The sequence below is a fragment of the Bombus affinis genome, chromosome 3, assembly GCF_024516045.1.
Source record: "Bombus affinis isolate iyBomAffi1 chromosome 3, iyBomAffi1.2, whole genome shotgun sequence".
Lineage (NCBI taxonomy): Eukaryota > Metazoa > Arthropoda > Insecta > Hymenoptera > Apidae > Bombus > Bombus affinis.
The window spans coordinates 6,087,822-6,110,290 of NC_066346.1; the positions used below are offsets into that span (position 1 = coordinate 6,087,822).

The 22,469-nt window shown below is 38.3% G+C and overlaps 1 protein-coding gene across 1 annotated transcript in view; it reads right to left on the minus strand.

Annotated features, from left to right (window-relative positions):
* LOC126914061 (uncharacterized) overlaps nt 1–4,080 on the minus strand; it is a 59,390-nt gene extending 55,310 nt beyond the window's left edge. Inside the window, exon 1 of the mRNA XM_050717533.1 lies at nt 4,070–4,080. The gene's annotated coding sequence lies outside the window, so the exon portion shown is untranslated. The remainder of the gene's footprint in view (nt 1–4,069) is intronic.
* Nucleotides 4,081–22,469: the final 18,389 nt, after the last annotated feature.

Consider the following 22,469-nt stretch of genomic DNA (forward strand, 5'->3'; position numbering starts at 1 on the left):
ATTAGACAGTAGTCTTTTATCAATAAAAATTTAATAATTTGCAACTTTCTTCAGTTTATTCCACGATGTTCATCGAATACTTTTTGATTCAATTTTTGAAGATTATCTACAACATGAAGTTCAATTTCATCCGTTCAAATTTCTGAATGCTTTAATTAAAGGGATGTTTCGATATAGAAAAGATCTTGCGAAGATATATGTCATGCAAATTTAATTTTGAATCTACATCTGATCTATACATTTAAGCTCGATGCTTTCTATGTACAAACAAAAATTAGAATTTAATGCCGAAAAGAAAAATGTATTTTATTAAAGGATTAGAATAATTAACAGATATATCAATCTACTGATATATCGAAGATGAAAGAGTTTTTTTTACCAAAAGCGAATGTAGTACCTGGTTAGCTCTGTCACATCCCGGTATGAGATCGATTTTAGAATTTCGCCTGTCGTCTTGTTAGGGTCTTCTTTCATTCAATAGGAAACTTAAACTTGGCAACATTAGTGAATCACTGTTATTGACTTCGCGGTAGAGAGAGGGGTAGAGGATGCTCTGTCATTTGTAGGGAATCACCTTTAGTATCCTTTAGTATCTAACACCGTAGTTAGCCACGCGTTTCCGTACTCCAAAATTTCTCTCTAAGTATCAGCGGATTGTGCTTCGACCAATCTCTACGATGCGCAAATGCGAATCCCATGAATCATTACCATAAACTCTCTTTTGTTCCCAAACTGACACGTCGTCTCTGTACTATAGTATACACCAAGTGAACAGTTGATCTTAACTTTGATAAGTTTGGCAAATTGTGCGACGAAATCAAAGCTTCAACTTATGAAACAAGTGATCATACACGTCAGTGAGGAACGATAGAGCCGAGCGTCATTGATATTTGCCAGTGTCATGCACACCAATATCCGATCAATCGTTGTTCCAGGTACAGAATCTGTCAGCAGTACACCGCCAGTCCCACCGAGACGGAAGAAGCGCAAAGCGAAGGTCGCGGCAATTGCAAAATCTCCGAAAGGAACGTCACCGACTCGTCTCAGAAAACCAAACAGAAAGCGTTTGGCGCCACCGCCTCCGCCGCCTCCGCCGCGAGCAGTCCGAAGGATCAAATCTCACGTCGCCAAAGATCAGGCAGAAGAAAGGACGTCGAACTCGCAGACAGTAGGCGATGCGGAAGAAACGCTAAATAGCCTAAGTTCGAACGAGACGGGGGAAACTTCTCAGCCGTCGTCCTTGCACCTCGAGGATGCTGATTCGGTACGGATCGAGAAAGCGAGTGAAGATGAAAACGAGAAAGTCGATAGCTGCGGTTCAACCAGCGAGACAAAGTCGCCGCACAAACGTCCGTTTGTATTCGAGACTTTTGCTAGGAAGGAGACGAACAAGTACCCGCCGCTGTTCTTCACTTTGCACGATTTTCAAAATGTGATGTCCAACACGATGCAGCGTGAAGACGTTTTTAATAACGAGCCTTCCGAGAATTTCAACAGCTCCTTTCACGATTCCTTTCGCAACTCCCTTCGCAACTCCTTTCGCGAATTTTTCGAGAGATCGTTAGACGACGAGGAGGACGACTTGTGTTTCCGCGTGACCACCACGAACCTTCCATTCGAGAAATGTTTGGACACATGGACCGCTACATTCAACGATCGTTTGATCGAGAATTTCGACGTACCGAGTCGTTTTATTTTCGAAGATTACGTCGATAAAAGTAACAAGGTAAATATCCGACGATCGGCTGGCCCGATGTGTTAGAAGAGGTACCAACGGTACCTCGGTTAACCAAAGTGAGGTTCGTGATCGAATCACCTAGCTCGTCGACTTCAGATCACGAATTGAACAACGATGGCGAGACCACGTGCGACAGTTGACAAAATATCGATCCCCTGACAGATGAGTTCTCTTCCGTGAAATTAACTGAGGTCACGAACGATATGGATTGCACGGACATGAATAAGGCTTTTGGTCAGATACAAGATTTCCAGCAGGAGGATCATGACGAGTTCGGTGACGTACCTTTTAGTTCCATTTTGAAAACAGTGGACAGTTTGGATCGGTGGTATTCCCTGGACGATGCCACGAATTTTATCAGGGCGATCGATAAGGGATCTTTCGGCCAGTACGATCGTGGTAATTCCAACGATTCGATCGGCTCTTCGATGGAGCACGATTCACAAGACGAGTCCCTTTGTTCCGAGGAAAAAGTAAATGTTGCGGACGTCAGCGAAGCGGAGTCGAGTTTAATCAAGTTGAAAGCGGAATGCTGTTCTGTGTTGGCTGAGGTTACAGACCATTGTTCGGAAAGGGCGCCCGAGGACAACGGTTTTGCGCTGGCTTCAAATAACTGCACTGCTTCAATTAACGTGGAAGACAATAAAAAATATCACGATGAAAAAGATTTGAAGAGTGGAGCTTCTGAAAATGAAAAGCACAATGTAAAACGCGGAGAAATTATTTCTGTCAGTACCAATGCGATTTCGAATAACTTTGATTGGAAATTGGAATTAATAAGAAATGAGATAAACGTCAACTTTGTTCAGGAAGATCCGATTATTCGTAGAGACAAGTATCTAAGGACTGAAATTAATGAAGAACAATCGACAATAAACGAGGCAAAAGTCTTTGATCAACAAATAATAAAAGACAAAGTAGAGAATAACGTTTTGAAAAAACATTTATTATCAAATAGAACAGAGACTGATATTAGCGAGGAAGTGCCGTCAGCCGAAGAGGATATGGAAATTGACAAACAGCAATTACAAACGGATTCAGTCGATAAATCCACGGGGGAGTACAGAAGAAAGATTTTCGTAAACGAATCGCTTCGAAATATAATGAATCGTTGTGATTTCACGTCGAATGACTTTGCGGACAGCAGTGAAGATTCTGATGTGCAAGACGATAATTTGGATACTGGCGATATTTGTTTAGGTGAGAGCGAGAGAAATTTCAAGGACTTAATTACTAAAGGTGACACGAGACAGTAGACGAAGGATATTCCAGTTAGCAAAAGTAATGAAAAATTACAAGATAGTTTTATAGGTAACGAATCACTCAAAAAAAGGAAAAGTATCACTAACCCGGTTAATATTCAACGAAACTCTTTTCTGGTAAATATGTTGTCTGAGGATACGGATCAGATATGGACGAGCTGTGAAATCATTGCTGTTCACCCAAAATCACTAGCGAAGTGCGAAGTATCGATTTCGAAAGATGAAGAAGGAAAGAAATTGGCGAACTGGTTAAACGAATCGATAAAAATGGATTCAGAGATCCAGAAAATTTTACAAGAGTCTAAAGAGCCGTTGAAAAGGGTAGAAACAATTTTACCAAAGCCGACAACGGTCAAGAAGATTGGCGAAACGAGCAAGAAAACCACCGGTGAGGCGAAGTGCGATGTATTGAACGAGTTGCTCTCCAATTTTAGTAACATTAAATTGAAACCGGTGAACGACGAGAAGAGAAGTGCCGTTGAAAGTCATCCGCGAGTTAAAACTTGTTCTCGGCAAGAGAACGATAAGATGAGAATCGAATCTATGTCAGATAGCCGTACACAGAGTTTGAAAGATTGTAACGGCAATTCTTGTGTTGAGACCAAGGGAACGAACGACGAGTCGATAAATCTCAAAGCAGCAACTTCTTCGGTTAAACAGTGGCAGTATGCTGCCTCTTTGACGACGAGGAAGGTTCAAGATGACCGGAACAAGAGTAACGAATCACAAAAAGGGTCTGAAGGGTCCCAAAATAGTACTGCGAATAGTACAGAATCCGTGAAACCGCCAGAGAGCAGCGAGATTTTATCAGATCGTAAAGAAGAGTCTCGAGAAATAGACTTAAACAGAGTCGGAAGAACGGTTAAGCAGTGGCAGTATGCTGCTTCTCTGATGGCGAGTAACTATATTCCAGATGACCGGAATAAAGGTAACGAATCACACGAGAGGTCTGAAGATTTTCAAGATGATATCAGCTTTGTGACTGTGAATAGAATAAACAGAGTTGAAAGAACCACGAACGAGGATTACTCGGAATTATCGAGGAACATGAACGAAGTTCTCGTCGAACCGACCAAAAGCGATGCTGTCAGAACAGTGTCTGACGACGAAGCAGGAAGAAGAGGAGCAAGCTCCGTGGAATGTCTGCAGATGGTAGGCTACAGCGCAAAGACTGACGAGTTGCATAATTGTGACGCGTACGCGCGACAGCTAGAGTTAAGCAAGAACGTGGATAGCGGCGACAAGAGTGTCATATCTCGGCGAGATTTCATCGCGACGCTTCGTAGCGTCATAGTTAAATTCAATCTTTTCCACACCGTTTCTTACGTGTTTTAACTGAAGAACAGATTTCCCGCTGTTTCGCGAGAACCTGCGCGGAATTCCATTCTCTCGCAAACAAAACACTGAAACAACTTTTGTCAATTTATCATTATTAGAGATTTTATTCGATGTTATGATTTATTGAAATTATGAAATAATTTGAAACGAACTATCGTTAAATTAAAGGGCGTCGATAAATATCGAAAAATAGGAAATATATCAGACTACTGAAACATTTCTTGGCACAAGTCGCGCATACATGAACTTTTCAATGGAAGTTTTTTTCAATGAAAAATTTGAACGTATCTTCATATTTTGATAATCTTACCGGTATCTATGTTGTCAAATGAAGTTGGAACAGAAAGATATAATTTTGTGTATTTCCTATATGAAGATCACAGGCGAGAAACACAATAAATTCTTTTTTATCGATTTCTTGCTATTGACGCCGTTTGGTGGTTGAAGTTTGAGGTTCTGTAAAAAGCCAACGGTATAGCTAATATTATAACAATCGATATCTCGGAATGTTCAAATCTCTAGCAAAGATACATATACAATTTTAAAAGTAAATAAAAACACGTCGGATTACGATGTCACATATTAAATTAATGAATCAAATGATGAAAATTGCTCACTCTTAAAGGCAAATAACATGTGACTTACCATATTTCTTCATATTACAATTCAACAAAATCAAAATGAAATACAATATCAACTCTAATTCTATTAACGTCAAACGATATTCTAAGAAACATCAGTTGATATTGTTACAAACATTTTAACTTTACATCTTAATCCAAGCTCAATTTCACTACATTAAGGTATCTGTTGAGGGTGACCGTGATTGAGTTATAGTTGTAGTAGTTGGGCCTGGTCCGCTGCAATTGTCACTGGGGGCTGTAGATGTCGCTGCCGGGGTACTGCTGATTTTTCCTCCGTTTTTTGGTGCGTGGGAGTAAAATCAGACTCCGGTCGCCGGGATTCGAACCCGGGTTCCGAACGTTCGCAACCTAACACCAACTTAACCACTGCGCTGCCGTCGTCCTACACTAGTTAGTGTCGAGTGGTGGTGGTATTTGGCTTGTCGAGTGCCGCCACAGTACCCCCTTACCAGTGATAGCGTTAGAATCTTAGTGTAATAAAGCGTCAGCCGACTGTCGTCCAATTCGTGCGGATGTTGCGCGAAGTCTTCAATGTGGCGGTGGATACCTGTCAATACGGTGCGGGCGTTCTGCGTACGAGTGTGGGAGCCTCTGTTCCTCATTTTAGTATGACGTGCTGGTGATGATGCCCATGAACTTTGCGATGGCTACATCACTCCTGGCTTGGTCATCGTCTCGTATCCTGTCACCTGCTTTTGCGCGCGATCGGAGGTGAGGAGGTGTCGAGGTTCGCTGTAGAGTTGACTTTTCACGTCCCGTGTTCGTCGTAGCGGTAGGGTCCAGCTTGCCACAGGTCTAGATTCGCGATGATGAAAGCTCTCAGTAGTGCTATCACGGTCACACCTCAGTTTTTGCTGTCGATCACGTCGGGGTCACCAGTGTTGACGGTGGTCGTGAGTGAGTTACAGTTGTAGTAGTTGGGCCTGGTCCGCTGCAATTGTCACTGGGGGCTGTAGATGTCGCTGCCGGGGTACTGCTGATTTTTCCTCCGTTTTTCGGTGCGTGGGAGTAAATTCAGACTCCGGTCGCCGGGATTCGAACCCGGGTTCCGAACGTTCGCAACCTAACACCAACTTAACCACTGCGCTGCCGTCGTCCGACGCTAGTTAATGTCGAGTGGTGGTATTTGGCTTGTCGATATGCCACCACATATCTAATAAATAGTCTCCAACAGTGGCAGTCTTCCAATCGACCAAATCAAAACATTACGAACTATTACAAATTACCTTCGTGTTTCTCTCAATCGGAGGAAAAAGTACGAAACGATATTTTTCTAAATCATAGTAACTGTCGTTTGTTCTTCAAGAATAACCGAATATGACAACCAGCGATGAAAGGATATCAGTCAACGAACAGAAGTACTTGAAGAAATTAGAAAATTACAAAACTACAAATTGCAAATGACAAACCTGTCACAGTCTAGACGAAATAGTCTGCAGTAATTCCTAAAATCTCAACACGATATTCATTGCAATATTTACTCCATTATTTAGAAAGAAAAAAAAAACAAATTTGTACTTATCTAGTATTCTCGAAAGTACTTCATCAAACAAAGATCGAGAAAGACTTAACTGAGAAGGGAAAGCAATTACCGGAGTGAAATAGGAAGCGGGAGAAGCGTCGCCGTATACAAGAAATCTGTTCTTCCGTTGAGTCCCTTTAGCGCGGTTAGTTTCCGTTCTCCAATTGACTTTTAGTCGTGTGTGTTTAACGAAACGGCAAACAGCTCTTAGCTCTGTTATTGTCGCAAACCTTCCTTGCGCCTCCTTGCATTAGGAGAACGATATTTTTTGGCGACATAGCGTATCGCAGGAACCGTGCGTGTATAACCCCATTATCCTGCATATATTGTGTAATTATAACGTAAAGGTGGAAGTAATTTACGTGGTAGAGTAGTGCCGAAATAATATACTTGTTGCGCTGTTTGTTTTACGTACACGTGTTCAGCTGATCAATTTAACACACATTTAGTATCCAGTGTCGTAAAAAGTACTTTCATTTCGGTGCTTACGAATGAATGTTATTTCTCAATGGACGAATGTCGTGAACGAGATATTAAAATCTTAAGAGAAAAAAAAAGGAAGATGGAAAAAGGAAGAAGATTATAATACTTTACGTTTACATTAGGATATACATAGTTTACGAAAGAATGTTTGTAATTAAGATGAGAGGTAGAAATATGAACTTTGCAGATAATACTTGTTAATTGCGTTTTTTTAATTAATTTTTTGTTAGATAGGGTCTTACGACAAATGTTGTCTTAAATATGTGTATACCATAATATGTACATATTATACAAAGGACGGATAAGCTTTTAATATGTTGCGAGTTGCTCGAGGATCTTTGAAAGCTTATATTACGTATGAAATATAATTTAAATTGTATATTGGATAGAAGTTATTTTAGAATTATGATGTAATAATTTTTTTGTTGCTTGAAACTTAATAACGAGCCAGGAAAAGCCTGGTCTATTAAAGTAGATATTTTTCTTCATAGATTATTTTGCATAAAAAAAGTACCAAAAGACGGTTTTACGATTTTTTAAGATATTATCAGTACTGTAAGATATTATTCTCAATTTGAAATATTATTAACATGATACGATATCTTTTCAATCGTTTAATTATCCAGATATTACTGTATCACTGTTGCTATTAATACAGCATTAATCTACAATCAGAGTAACAAGTTCATAATTAAAACGCGAATGAAACGAACTTCTGCGTGAAGAATTCTAATTCTTAACCCATAGAAAATCAATGCTGAACGCTACTAATAATTCCTTATCGAATCGTCATAAATAATGTCAAATCGCATAATTTATTGTTGCTGATCTCCTCATTTCTTCATGCTCATATCTGCCTTCGAATATCCTCTATTCACTTTTTTCTTCATAAAAATAAAACGTAAAATATAGAACATATATAGAGCAATAGAATTAAGTACATAGAAATCAGATTATCAGTTAACACCAAAGTGTAACTTGAATGTTACTTCATCAAGCTTCCTTTGAAAATTTCCTCTCCAAACTTTTTTTTAACAACACAAACGAAAATAAATCAAATTCGATTGATTTATAGGTATACTTTTCGATGGTGTCAGAATTTCGCGACAGTGCGGTGTCGTGGAAGGCCAGCTTTCTAGCAATCCGTGTAAAGTTCTCGGTTGATTTCAAATATGTCGAGCGTAGCGGGATAGCAGAAAGCTTCTGACACGCGTGGCAAATCGAGTTAAAGGACGGTTCGAGTCCCGTCAAGTTCTTTTTGGCACGTTTGCCAGAATCAGGCGCGTTTCAGCTGAGATCGGATACACGATTGAATCACGTGGATCTCGCTCCAGAAATATTCCATGACTTTCCACTTATACATCAGAATCTCGTAATGATATCATCGTTACACTATTAACATTTCTGCGATTAATATTTTTCCTCTAACATACGGCATGTAGAATTGTTCAAATACACGAGATGTTCAAACGTTTGGAATCCAAACTGAATACAACTTGATTTTAGAAAGTTGCCAAGTACTTGGTCGTTGGAATATATTTTGAGTGAAATCGACTCGTTCAAGCGGATCAATATTTGTTCAAACTCACACAAACGATCAAAATATGTTGCTCGATGTTTGAATTGCTTATCTTTTCGAGCTATTTGAACGTCCCAAATGACAAAAATCTGATCGAGGAAATCATACGATCGGATAATAGAATGAAACGATGATGGAGAATACAAACGTATGTGGCGGCACTCGACAAGCCAAATACCACCACTCGACACTAACTAGTGTAGAGCGACGGCAGCGCAGTGGTTAAGTTGGTCTTAGGTTGCGAACGTTCGGAACCCGGGTTCGAATCCCGGCGACCGGAGTCCGAATTTACTCCCACGCACCGAAAAACGGAGGAAAAATCAGCAGTATCCCGGCAGCGACATCTACAGCCCCCAGTGACAATTGCAGCGGACCAGGCCCAACTACTACAACTGTAACTCACTCACGGCCACCCTCAACATTGGTGACCCCGACGTGATCGACAGCAAAAACTGAGGTGTGACCGTGATAGCACTACTGAGAGCTTTCATCATCGCGAATCTAGACCTGTGGCAAGCTGGACCCTACCGCTACGACGAACACGGGACGTGAAAAGTCAACTCTACAGCGAACCTCGACACCTCCTCACCTCCGATCGCGCGCAAAAGCAGGTGACAGGATACGAGACGATGACCAAGCCAGGAGTGATGTAGCCATCGCAAAGTTCATGGACATCACCACTAGCACGTCATACTAAAATGAGGAACAGAGGCTCCCACACTCGTACGCAGAACGCCCGCACCGTATTGACAGGTATCCACCGCCACATTGAAGACTTCGCGCAACATCCGCACGAATTGGACGACAGTCGGCTGACGCTTTATTACACTAAGATTCTAACGCTATCACTGGTAAGGGGGTACTGTGGCGGCACTCGACAAGCCAAATACCATCACCACTCGACACTAACTAGTGTAGGACGACGGCAGCGCAGTGGTTAAGTTGGTGTTAGGTTGCGAACGTTCGGAACCCGGGTTCGAATCCCGGCGACCAGAGTCCGATTTTACTCCCACGCACCAAAAAACGGAGGAAAAATCAGCAGTATGCCGGCAGCGACATCTACAGCCCCCAGTGACAATTGCAGCGGACCAGGCCCAACTACTACAACTATAACTCATTCACGGCCACCCTCAACACGTATACAGATCGAAATGACAGTACTTTTTAAAGGATTGACACACATAAGGTGATATGTATAGCGGACTTCTTTTTAAGCTTGCAATTCGTTGGCCAAATGAGACTTAACGCGGTGTGATTATGCAATCGTTTTATTTTTCCCCTGTTGACTGTTGATTGTAAGTATGATAATTTATCGTTTGTGCGAGTGCATTACTTTATACGACGTAGGAGAATATTAGCGATAACAAGAAGAATAACGTGTCGTCGATATAATAGAAATACGTAAATAGAATGCTTCATAAGACTTAGATATTATTATATACGCATCGTTCGATCCGTTTGTGTTCCTGCACGATGTAGATTTTGGAGAAATATCGAAGAAATCGATTTTCTTATCGAGTTTCCTTCGTTCCGTATATTTCGTTCGACCGAATTTTGATTTTACTCGTTGCACATTTAAATCCCTTTCGATGTGTGAATGTATCCATGAAATTAATTAAATCTTAGTTAATTAAATTAATTACATAATAATTGAAATTAATAAAAAATTTGCCATTTTCGAATGGTAAAAATTTTGAGATGTTATTATAATTGTAGAAATTGATTTATGATGGTCAGATGTAGAAAAAAATCGATGTTAAAAGTAACATTGTTTTTATGTAAAATAGTACATGATTTCATTATTGATAAGTATCCATCATTTTATCACACGTTATAGGAAAACGTAATGAATAGAATAAGTATGGAAGTATTGATGCAAATGTATGAATTTATTACTTTTCTTTAGAATACTTTCTCTCACAATCAGAAAGTTATAAATGTTATATTTTATTCTGGAATGCATTATAATAATATCAAGATCAACAGTTGTACACCTCAAGTGTATGTAGTATGTACATGAAATTTATATTCACATGTAGATTGTGTAGATTGAACATTAAATCGTTTCAATTTTTAATAACAAGCAGTGTAACGATAAATCAGATTTTATTGCAAAGTATCAATTTAAATATTATTTAGATACACAATTATCAGAATTTTGACAAAAGTTAGTGAATATTACGAAAGCATGTCAGTGCAATTTTTCTATGCTATTATCGTGCACATCGATTTCTTTTACTTTCAATCAGCATCTACATTTAGCTCGAAGGCAAGTGGATAAGTGACCGCGCATATATTTCTAGACACATATGTTATGTATATGTACTTGTACAAGATGAATGTAAGTATTATTACGCGATAACGATTCTGTAAAACGCAATGCGATTTACCCAATTACCCTGTTGGTTATGCGATCTTTTATAAACTTTAATTTACATAGATAGATAACGTGAAGCACAGAAAGTGCGAGTCGTACGAGATTTGTCGCATTTAAGAGGATGTTACCGTAGTGATGCACTTGAAAACTCAGCTCGAAGAAGCAATAAGCCAGGATACATTTATTTCTTTTAACGATTTCTTTTAACGCGACCTAGCTTTCTAAAGATTTATCATTAAGTAAAGACCAATGGGAAATTGTACATTTTATATAGTTGGAAAGTTTATGTCGATCAATTTTTAATTGCCTTCGTTTCATTACTTTATTTTTATTATGAAACATTATACGTAATTCGTTTACCGATATCGGAATATTATTAAATGAAATTTATAATATTTGAATAGGTTTATTATTTTGTAATTTTTAGAGATAAATTTTATTTTTGATTTATCTTTGCACGCATAATGATTTTTTTTTTTTTTTTGTATAATTGATTATAATATGTTGCATAGTAGTACCGTTTCTTACTACGAATACTTTGCCACGTTTATCGAGTCACGAGTTTTAGATTTGTATACAGGTTTGCGTGCATGTTGCAAACGACAGCGTTCGATAAAAATGTTCAGTCAAATGAAATGGTCATTATTGTATGATCGTTAAATGAATAGAATGTACATATCTGCAAAAAATAACAGAACAAATTGGAAATGACAAATTGGAAACGTCAATCATTCACGAATAAAGTTCCAAAAATATTTGCGAATATTTTTAGAAAGCTATTGCATACAAATTGTTCTATTGTAAAGAACGATATTTCCATAAAATTCTTTTTAGCATTAAGGTATCAGTTTGTTTTTCCAAGCAAGTTTATTATCGCTAAAGAAGATGTAATAAACTATATTTTGCGTTCTTTATGGAACAGTGGCAGAATAAAGCTGTCGAAAAAGCGGAAATGAAAGTGAAAATCAGAAAATCGACAAAAATGAATCTATCGTGCTTTCCTTTTCTGATCTTCGTGTGCAAATCACAAAGCTGTCGAATAAGTATCATTCGAATATTTATGAATAAAAAATTATAATAACCGTAATCACGATATTTGAATGGATAAAATTCGGCGCCGTTAAAACATCGAAAGGCAGACATTGCAATAACACGATATTTGAATCGATGGAATTTTGCATTGAAAATTGTTATTAACTAAATAATACAAAATAATCAATTGCAGTAAAGTCAATATTCTATCAGAATAGAAAATACAGGCGACCATTGCGTGCACACTAAAAGTATCGATCGAGTTACATTAGTCTGAAATATTTGCTCGGGGAACAGTGGAATCAATGCAAAGTAACGTAAGTTCCATTCATTTGACTCAACATGAGGCGCGAATCTAAAGCAGAATCGTGCGAATTTGTTCTGGCTGGTTGAAACAATATGGTTCGGATTTAAAGATAAAAGAAGAAGACGGGAAAAAGGAAAAAATAAACACGAGTTAAATTGTACATTCAGGGGAAAATAGTACGAAAGCACGCGCATAGAATCTATTGTATATTCGTGTGTGTGAAGCACGAAAACGCTCGAGACCGAGATAATTTCGTTTTTTAGGGAACAGAATCGCGGATCAAAGTTTACAAGAATTTACTGATTAACCTCCTGAAATACGTTTTTTCCAGGCGTATACGAACAACTTATTACTGTTTTATAACGTGTAGGGGATGACAAAGGTGATAGCGTAGCGGATGAAACAAGTGCGTGTACCAACGATGCCTCATTGTACGCAGATAGAGTCATTCGCTGTTAAAGTATAGTCGACACTTTATGTTCATTTCGAGAGAAATATTTCCCTGCAGTACACTGTACGTTTATATTTCCGCTGAACGCTGAATAAATTATTATTTTCTATGCTACAACAAACGGCCTTTGAATTTTATTGGAACACCTGCTGCGTAACGAAATTGAGAAAAATGTCGAACAATTTTCGTTGGAAATTGCTTGTTATTTATAAGATGGTATAAATTGAAAAATTTTACCTTACAAATAGATTCGAAATATTTGATGGAAATTATTTGTTGAAAATAAAAAATTTGAAGCGATGGTATACAGAAACTAGGAATAATAAATATAAATAATATAAATAACATGGCACTTGAAAACGGACAAAATAATAATGAGTCAATCGTAATTCGAGATATTCAGATTGACACAACTGATTGCACTGTGGACTGCAATTGTTCGATATTTTCATGTAATTTAAAATGTTCCTTGCCTCGGTAGGATATTCCAGAGCTGAGTAAACGAGAAATGCGGAAATCACAGAGAAATCTTATATCCGCGCGCAACATCGATTCGTTTACGATAACAAAGAAAGGGACTTTTGTCAACGTGGAAATAGTATCCTTTCTTATTTCGAGCATGAAAGTGTTATCGTTCCAATTTTTATTATTTCAACCCACGTCAATCTGTCTTGACTTGTATATACTACTTGAATATACTAAGTGAGAATTGCAGTTACTATTAAAATGGTTGGCTCATACTTGTATTTTCCAAAGAAGCTTTGTTTTCATCAGATTTTACATTTCACTTTCATAGTATGAAATTTTTGTAGCCATACAAACGTACTTTTAAATAATAAGATATTTAATCGGACCTCATAATTAGATTTCGGTTTTTTACGCGTTTAATTTAAATTCCAAAGCGCTAAATTGCGCAAGATGCACACAATATGCAAAAATATATAAAATATCTGAAGCATAGTGCTCTCTAGGTATAACAATCCACAGTATATATATTCCTTTTCAAGTAAAACAATATTTTACCAAGATCCTACTTCTTTAATTACATTCTCAAAAATATTAGTTTGCATAAAAATACATAGTCATAAAAATACATAGATAAATTTCACCAATCCAAATCCAAAGACAAACAGAAATGAATTTCTCTTCGGAAAATGAGTCGCCAGCGACGTTATGACGAAATACATTTTACGATTCACCTTAAAATTCTAAGCTCGCAATGGAAACGCGCCATAGAGAATCCAACCGACTGACGATCGCACGTTGCGTTGTCTCGCGCATACCTGGCACCTGGTACGAGGACGGGAGCGTGCTGGAGCGTGCGGTCGAATGATATTCGTGACACATCCCACGTGTTGGCATTCCCGCATCCTATTCATTCGATCCCGCGGGATTTATTTTAAGATCGGCATGACGGCGGCGTGGGTTTACACGCTGCTGCCGCGACGCAGCCGTGCGGCCGCTTCAGTGAATCCGCGGCTGGCTCGTACGCGAGTCACAAGAGGATCGGCTAAATGAAATGTTCGGCTAAAAGAGGCGCAGAAATGGAAACAAGAAGCTTGATTCAACGTGGAAACGTGCATTGGGATGCAATTACTTTGTAATTTTTCTCAATAATATCTTGTTTCGTAGATTCGTTCTTTTGACAGATTTTATTTTACAGTTTTTGCGTCCGCAGAACAGATGGTATACGTATATGTTTTGAAATTGAGGGAGAAAAACGTGAATCTTGTTTGATGAGATATTTAAAATTAAAAAGTTAATGAACATCTTTTGTGTACTTTATCTTCTGTATATTTATGTGTTACATTACTGTAAAATAATTTTATATAAAAGTACAAAGTATATGTTTATTTTTATTTTAGCTTCTACATATTGAGAAACTGAGGATCTTTGTGCAAAGTTAAACATTTGTTATACCGTTTAGGGGGTGAAGCGAATCTCTATTTAAATTTCATTTCATCGTTCTCGTAAAAATGTCATTTGCAGAAATATCCACAATTTAAATATTAATTATTTTTACCCATAAAATACATATTCATGTGTTTAACTTCTGACTAGGTATAGGTTTAATGATTGAACATTTTATTGCTTGCAAATTGAAATAAATTTAATACAAGTAAAATATATTTGTCAAATAGCAAAATAGTTGTTTCTTCATTTCATTTACCTATAAAAGAGTAGAATCTTCTAAATTTATAAAACTATCAATCATTAGAGGAATGCTATTAAAAATTCTTAGTTTCTTATCAATCAGTAAATTAATTGGTTTATTAAGATAACTTTTATACATATGTGGCGGCACTCCACCACGGAAATTTCCAATGGCTTCGCGACACAAGGCGCTATACCATCAAAGCGTAAGGCCGACAAGCCTAATGTACCATCGATATCCCTACAGTTCTTTCCCCACTACGAACCGTTGCCGACTTCAAATAAACGCGCGCGTAGTGGGGATATCGAGTGACAACAAAGGAAAGAATCTGTTTGGTTTTGAACCGAGCTGCGAAGTGCGAAAGGTTAAGCGAAGCAAACACAATTCGAGAAACGAGTGGTCGACTCTTGATAGTTCAGTGTTAATCGTTATTTGTTATTTATCGTTGTTAATCATTAACCGTTCTTAATCGTTAATCGTTGTTAATCATTAATCGTGATTAATCGTTATTTTTTGTTAATTGTTAAGAGTTTAATAAACGTTATTGTTGGAAATCAAAAGTATTTCTTGTGGTCACCTTTACCAACGATCACCGCACATATAATGATAGTTAATAATAAAGTTATTAGTATCAGTTTCATATATTAATGGACAATATTAATGAAACAACTTCTCTATTTAAAGAATTATTTTTTCGAATTTTCATTAAATTTTTTGAAGATCATTCTTCTTATTCTATCGTAGAAGACTAGTCTTTGGTTAGAAAAGAATGACGGAAGAAAAATAGTTTCAGCGACGCTTTAACTAAGTTAAGTCAAACTAAACAATTTAAATTCATTATATTATACATCATACATTGTAATCATTTCTCATTAAGTTACTTTTGCGATGTTTAATTTTATTTTACGTATATTCTTATGACTCTCTTTGTTACGGCGCATAAAATGGTCCGTGCGTCGTCTGAATCTTCATACCTTATATTGATCTATCATATACTATATACCATAAATTGAATCTTTCGACGTAATCTTAATAGCTTGATGGAATCTCTAATCCTGAAAGTGTTTTCGGTTTATGGATGGTCCTTAGAACAACCCTTAGGTTTATTGTGCCCTCTTACAAATTGCGGAGAAAGCGGATAGTTACCTAACGGAAAAAGCAGGTTTTTCCAATGAACAATGTCATCCACCTCCTCCAATCTTCATTCATTATCGTTGGCTATAGCCAATGGGCAGCGCGGATAGTTATCCTCACTTTCCTAACGAAAAGGGCGAACAACGAATCCGCGTTCTTCGTTCAGAAACCACACCCACACCCACACCGAGCTTTATTCTTGTGGCGGCACTCCACACCGCAAATACCATCACTCGACACAAATAGTTGCGGAGGACGGCAGCGGAGTGGATAGCGCAGTTGACCGTAATCCTCCGAGCAGGTCGGACCTCTCGGCCCTAAGGGATAAACAGGCGTAGGCCCTAACAGTGAGCGCGGCAAGCTATACAGTGCACAGTAGACAGCGAGAGAGCAAAAAAAAAAAAAGAAAAACAAAAAGAGTGCTAAACAGTGAAAAAATAGTGATAACATCAACCTCTCTACAAACAATTTAAAAATAGAAGAAGAAAGGAATGAAATCGAAACCAAGGAGGCGGAATCCGCCATAAGCTCGTCAAAAAAAGGAATCAAAAGAAAAATAGAAAAACAACAAATAATTAAAGATAGCAGCATAAGAACTGCTACACAAAAGACGCGGAAACTTAATCCGCCCCCAAACCTGGTAACCAGGAACAAAATAAACACAAAACAAGAAAATTTAAAAGGAGAAGAAAGCGACTCACAAGAAGAGCGCGACGATAAAAACGAAAATATGAAACAAAGAAGAATCCCACAACCTCAACCAATGTCTATCACATTAAAAAACAGATTTGATGCCCTCCAAGCCCAAGACCCCTGCACACCGCAACCGCATGAAAACATTATCGATAACATTAAAAAAAAAACGACGTATTAAGGGAAAAGGCAACCAGACAGCCCACTCCCCCGGTCTAGCAAGCAAAAGCTATACCGCCCGGACAAGCACCCCCCTCCCCCGCCACCCGCCGAAAAAAACAACACCACAACCTTCATCAGTACTGAAAAACCAAACGCACAAGGGCCTGCCACCCAGCCACCCCGCTGAAGACCAGGCAGACCCCCCCCACATCAGCAAAAGGGGCCAGGCCACCCCCCATCAACATAACGTTACAAGACCCGAAAGACACAATAGCACTCATGGAAAAGTCCCTCAAAATCAAGAACTTCCATATCAAAAGAATCCACTCAGGTAAGCACGTACTTTATCTGCAAAACCTAAATGACCACGCGAACGCAAAAAAAATACTGACCGCAGCCAACACGGCCTATTTCACATATACCCCAAAATCTCAAAAACCCCACACATACCTACTAAAAGGGCTAGGAAACAGCTACACAGAAGCGGAAATTCTAGAAAACCTAAAAGCCCTGAAAATAGAAGAAGTTAACTTCACCAAAGTGACGCGATTCACAACAAGAAAATCAAGGGAGAACAACACATTGCTCCCAATCTATATAATCCAAGTCTCCCCCGATAGCAACATTGGGAACCTACTAAAAATAAACAGACTTAACTATCTGAAAATAGCCTGGGAAAAAATTAAAAAAAACGATATCACGCAGTGCTACAAATGCCAGCGAATAGGCCACACAGCACAAAACTGTAACCTAAACTATCGCTGTGTAAAATGCACTGAACCGCACGGGCCAGGCGAGTGCAAAATAAAAAAAGAAGCAGCAGTAAGCAAAGAAAAAATCTACTGCGTAAACTGCAAAAACTACGGACATCCTGCATCATACAAAGGATGTCCAAAACTCGTCGAATTACGGAAAAAGATTAATGAAAAAATCACCAAAGCATAAACAACAAAAATCGAAAGAATCGCCAAAATAAGCCGTAAGTACGTCCCCGAGCTAAAGTTCGCGGACATAGTAAAACAAAGAACAAGTATAAACGAGACAAGTCCGCAAGTAACAAACATAGCGGCACAAGTCAAACAAAACCCTAACCCAACAATAGACTCACCCCAAATAAGCATAATATATGTCATTGAAGACTTCAAAAAAAGCATTCTAAAAGCTCTAAGCGACCAACAAACACAACTAAACGAAATCAAAAAAGCACTAAATACGCATGAAGAAAGAATCGATTCCATCTTCAACATCATCGAAAATATAGACGAAGATTAGCCAAAACACACCCGCCCACCAATCACAGCAGAAAATAAACCAGATAAAAGTTAAACATCTGAAAATCATATCAATAAACGCCAACTCACTAATCTCAAACCAAAAAAGATACAGCTTGCTAACACTAATTAAGAAAGAAACCCCCGACATAGTACTTATCTCAGAAACCAAACTGAACTATAGACATAAGGTGCAATACAAAAACTACTCTATAATAAGACACGACAGACCAAACGCTACCCAAGGAGGAGGAACGGCAATCCTCATAAAAAACCCCCTGAAGTTCAAAACAATACAAAACGACAAAATAACAAACTTCAAAATCCTAGAGACGACGATCATAAAAATAAAAATAAACAATAAGGAAAACTTATTTATCTCCGCAGCCTACGCAGCCTACGGAAACCAGAAACAATTTAACGACGAATTCGACAATCTCTTCCAACTTTTACAGCTCGACAAACAGGAAAACTACTACATAATAGCCGGTGACCTTAACGCCAAACATACCAGCTGGAAAAACGAAATAAACAACACGAGAGGAAACTCGGTCAGAACCTGGCTAGACAATAAAAGCATTTTCTACAAAACAAACCTCTATGGCTCCGAGCTACCCTCTTTCCCAAAAGGACGCTCCTACCTAGACATATGCCTAGCAGACGCCCGAATAAAATTCCAAAACTTACGACCAAATAACACTCTCAAAACCATAGACTACGACAGCGACCATAACGCCATAGTATTTCAGATAAGCAAAAGCACATCCGACTACCTAACACTCGAAACGCAGACCGAAACACCCAGGTACAACTACAAAAGGACAGACTGGAAAAAGTTCCAAAACCTGCTCGAACAGAACTGCGACCTAAAAATCTACAACAATGTCGACCTAACAGACAGACAAATCGACTCGTTTATAGACGAAATAGAAAAACATATACAAATCGCCCTACAAGAATCCGTACCGACATTTAAAAAAAAAGACTCCTGCGAGCCATATATAAACTATAAAATAAAAAATCTACAACGAGATAAAAGCTACATACTATCGAAATTAAACAACCTAAGACTCAACTACTCTTACGACAAAAGAGAAGACATAGAATTCCTAAAGTACCTGCTACACGAAATAAAATCACAACTAAAACAAGAATTCGCAAACTCTATAAATCAATACTGGACAAATAAAATAAAAAATATCTCCAAAAAAGACTCTGCTAGCATGTTCCCGCGGATAAATCAAATTTTCAGACCAAAGGAACAAAACTCCATCCCGCCCCTCAAACTGCCTCCAGAAAAAGCCTCCCTCATCCAAGAAGCAGGCATCGAGATACACAACACCAACAAAGACACAGAGGGCAACTTCATAATATCAAAAACAACGGAAAAACTAGACATTATCGGCACCCACTTCGCCAAAACTCACTCACAAAACGAACACATGGGCCGAGAACAATTAAACAGAATTATCATCGCCGAAACAAACATACTAAAAAATAAAATAAAACAAGACATAGCGCTAAACAAAACAGTCTGCACATTCTCAAACGAAAACACATCGGACGACCCCAAACAGCCCGACCCAGAAATAAACTACTTTACAAACTTCAATCAACTAAGTACAATCTTCTCCACGCTAAACAACAAAAAATCCGCCGGTTTCGATGGCATTCCAAACATCTCGCTCAAACGCCTACCAAACAAAATAAAATGGTACTACACAGTACTGTTTAATAACGCACTAAACAACACGTACTTCCCCAAAAAATGGAAAAAAGCCAAACTCATAGCCATTACAAAAAAAAATAAAGACGGCTCATCACCTGCAAACCTACGACCCATAAGCCTCCTCCCCAACATAAGCAAAGTATACGAAATGATCATAAACAACCCCCTAGCAGCCTTCTGCTCAAAAAATAAGATAATCCCGGAAAACCAATTCGGCTTCCGCCACAAACACTCCACAATCCACGCAATAAACAAACTTACGTCGGATATCTGCTGGGCACTTAACGCAAATCAACGAGTAGCCGCCTGCCTAATAGACATCGAAAAAGCCTTCGACACCGTCTGGATCCCAGGGCTCAGTTATAAAATGATTAAAAAGAACTTCCCCGAATACCTAATCAAAATAGTATGGGACATGATAACAAACAAAACGTTCATAATGACCGACGGCTCGCACACTTCAAGCAAAGAATTCTCCATAGAGAACGGCCTGCAATAAGGAACAGTAAATTCCCCGCTACTCTTCAGCATCTACAATAACGACTTACTAAACCTCTTTAACCTCAACACATCCACACATAAACGCTCCATAGCCTTCGCGGATGACCTAATCATCTACGTAACAGGCCGCAAAACCAAAACGATAAGAACAGAACTGCAAGAACTCTTTAACAAAATCAGCGATTACTATCATACATGGAAACTAAAAATTAACGCAAGCAAATGCGAAACCATACTATTCAGACCCATGACAAGCAAAATCGGCCCAGCAGAAAGGGAACAAATCAGGAAATTCCGCCTAAAAGAAAAAGCAAACGAAGAGAACCTCATACCACACAAAAATTGCGTAAAATACCTAGGAATAAACATAGATGAAAAACTAAATTACAAGCAACACATCGAAATCCAACTCTCCAAAGCCAGCAAAGCTTTTTGGAATACAAAAAGGCTGTTTTATTCCAGACTTCTCGATAGCAAAGTAAAAATCATGTGCTACCAATCGCTAATAAGACCCATTATAACCTACGGCTGTCCAATATGGTACAACATACCAGCGTCAATAATGGAAAAAATTCGCATATTTGAAAGAAAATGCATCAGAGCTTGCCTGAGCATTTACAGATCTGAACACAGCGGATACAGAAAATACGTAAAAAACAAAAAAATATACGACTTAGCCAACATCCACCGCATCGACTGTCACATCCTAAAACTAACGAGATATCACTTCTCGCAAGCCGCGAAGATCAAAGAAAACAGCCTAATCTTCGGCTGCTTATACCCAAACGACGCATACTTCAAAAACATTCTGTTAACAGGCTACATCCCCCCCGAAGCCTTTCTATACCTAGACGAAAGAAACTATCTCCAAGACCAAAACAACATACCCATAATTTATCATATGCAAAGGAAAATAGGAATGAAATCTATTCAATACGAGGAAAACCTAGATGGCCGCACGGCAGACACTAGGTGGAGATACAACATGGCCCTCCCCCAAAAGGATACAGAAGACAAACACAGAAAAAACACAAAAAAATATTGGTGGATACGTAATCCACAACAAAAAACAACAAGATAAAGAGCCACAGAACGGCAACGCTCACTGAATTAAATGTAAATATGTAAATATGTAAATATGTAAATAGATAAACAAATATTATATTAATCCCACAGAACACCCCTCCCCACCCCTCCCAGTCCCTCCCTAATAGGCTAGCGAACTGTCCTGTTTTTGCGTCCAGGCTTTCAGGACATAAATTAAAATATCGTACATAAACATAGCGCAACAGCGGCTTAATTTTATTTTATTTAACATCTCAATCTCAATCTCAAAAAAAAAAAAGAGAAAAGAATGTAATAATGCATGGCTACGTCGTACCGTCGCGTATCGGTACTCTTGCCTGTACCACCCTACAATTAGAATTCAGCGTTTATTCTGGAAAAAAATCATGTAAAAAAAATATGTAAAAAACCTGGAATTAATAAACAAAGTTAAAAAAAAAAAAAAACACAGGAGTAAAGTTCGGTGCGGGAGTGCTTCCTGAACGAATAACGCGGATTCCGCTATGCCCATTAGTTATAGCCAACGTTAATGAATGAAGATAGGAGGAAGTGGGTGACATTGTTCCTTGGAAAAACCTGCTTTTTCCGTTAGGTAACTATCCGCTTTCTTCGTAATTTGTAAGAGCGCACAATAAACCTAAGGATTGTTCTAAGGACCATTCATAAACCGAAGACACTTACAGGATTAGAGATTCCTTCAAACTATTAAGATTACGTCGAAAGATTCAGTTTATAGTATATAGTATATGGTAGATCAATAGCTAGTATAAAGTTTCAGACGGCGCATGGGCCATCTTACGCGCCGTAACAAAGAGAGTCATAAGAATATACGTAAAATAAAATTAAACATCGCAAAAGTAACTTAATTAAAAATGAGTACAATGTATCATGTATAATATAATGAATTCAAATCGTCTAAAAAATATTACAATTTTATAATGATTTTACTATAAAATGTTTTTAAAAAAAGCTAATACGATTATATAGCATTTTCAAGCATTTACGAACATTGCCGTAATTATTAGG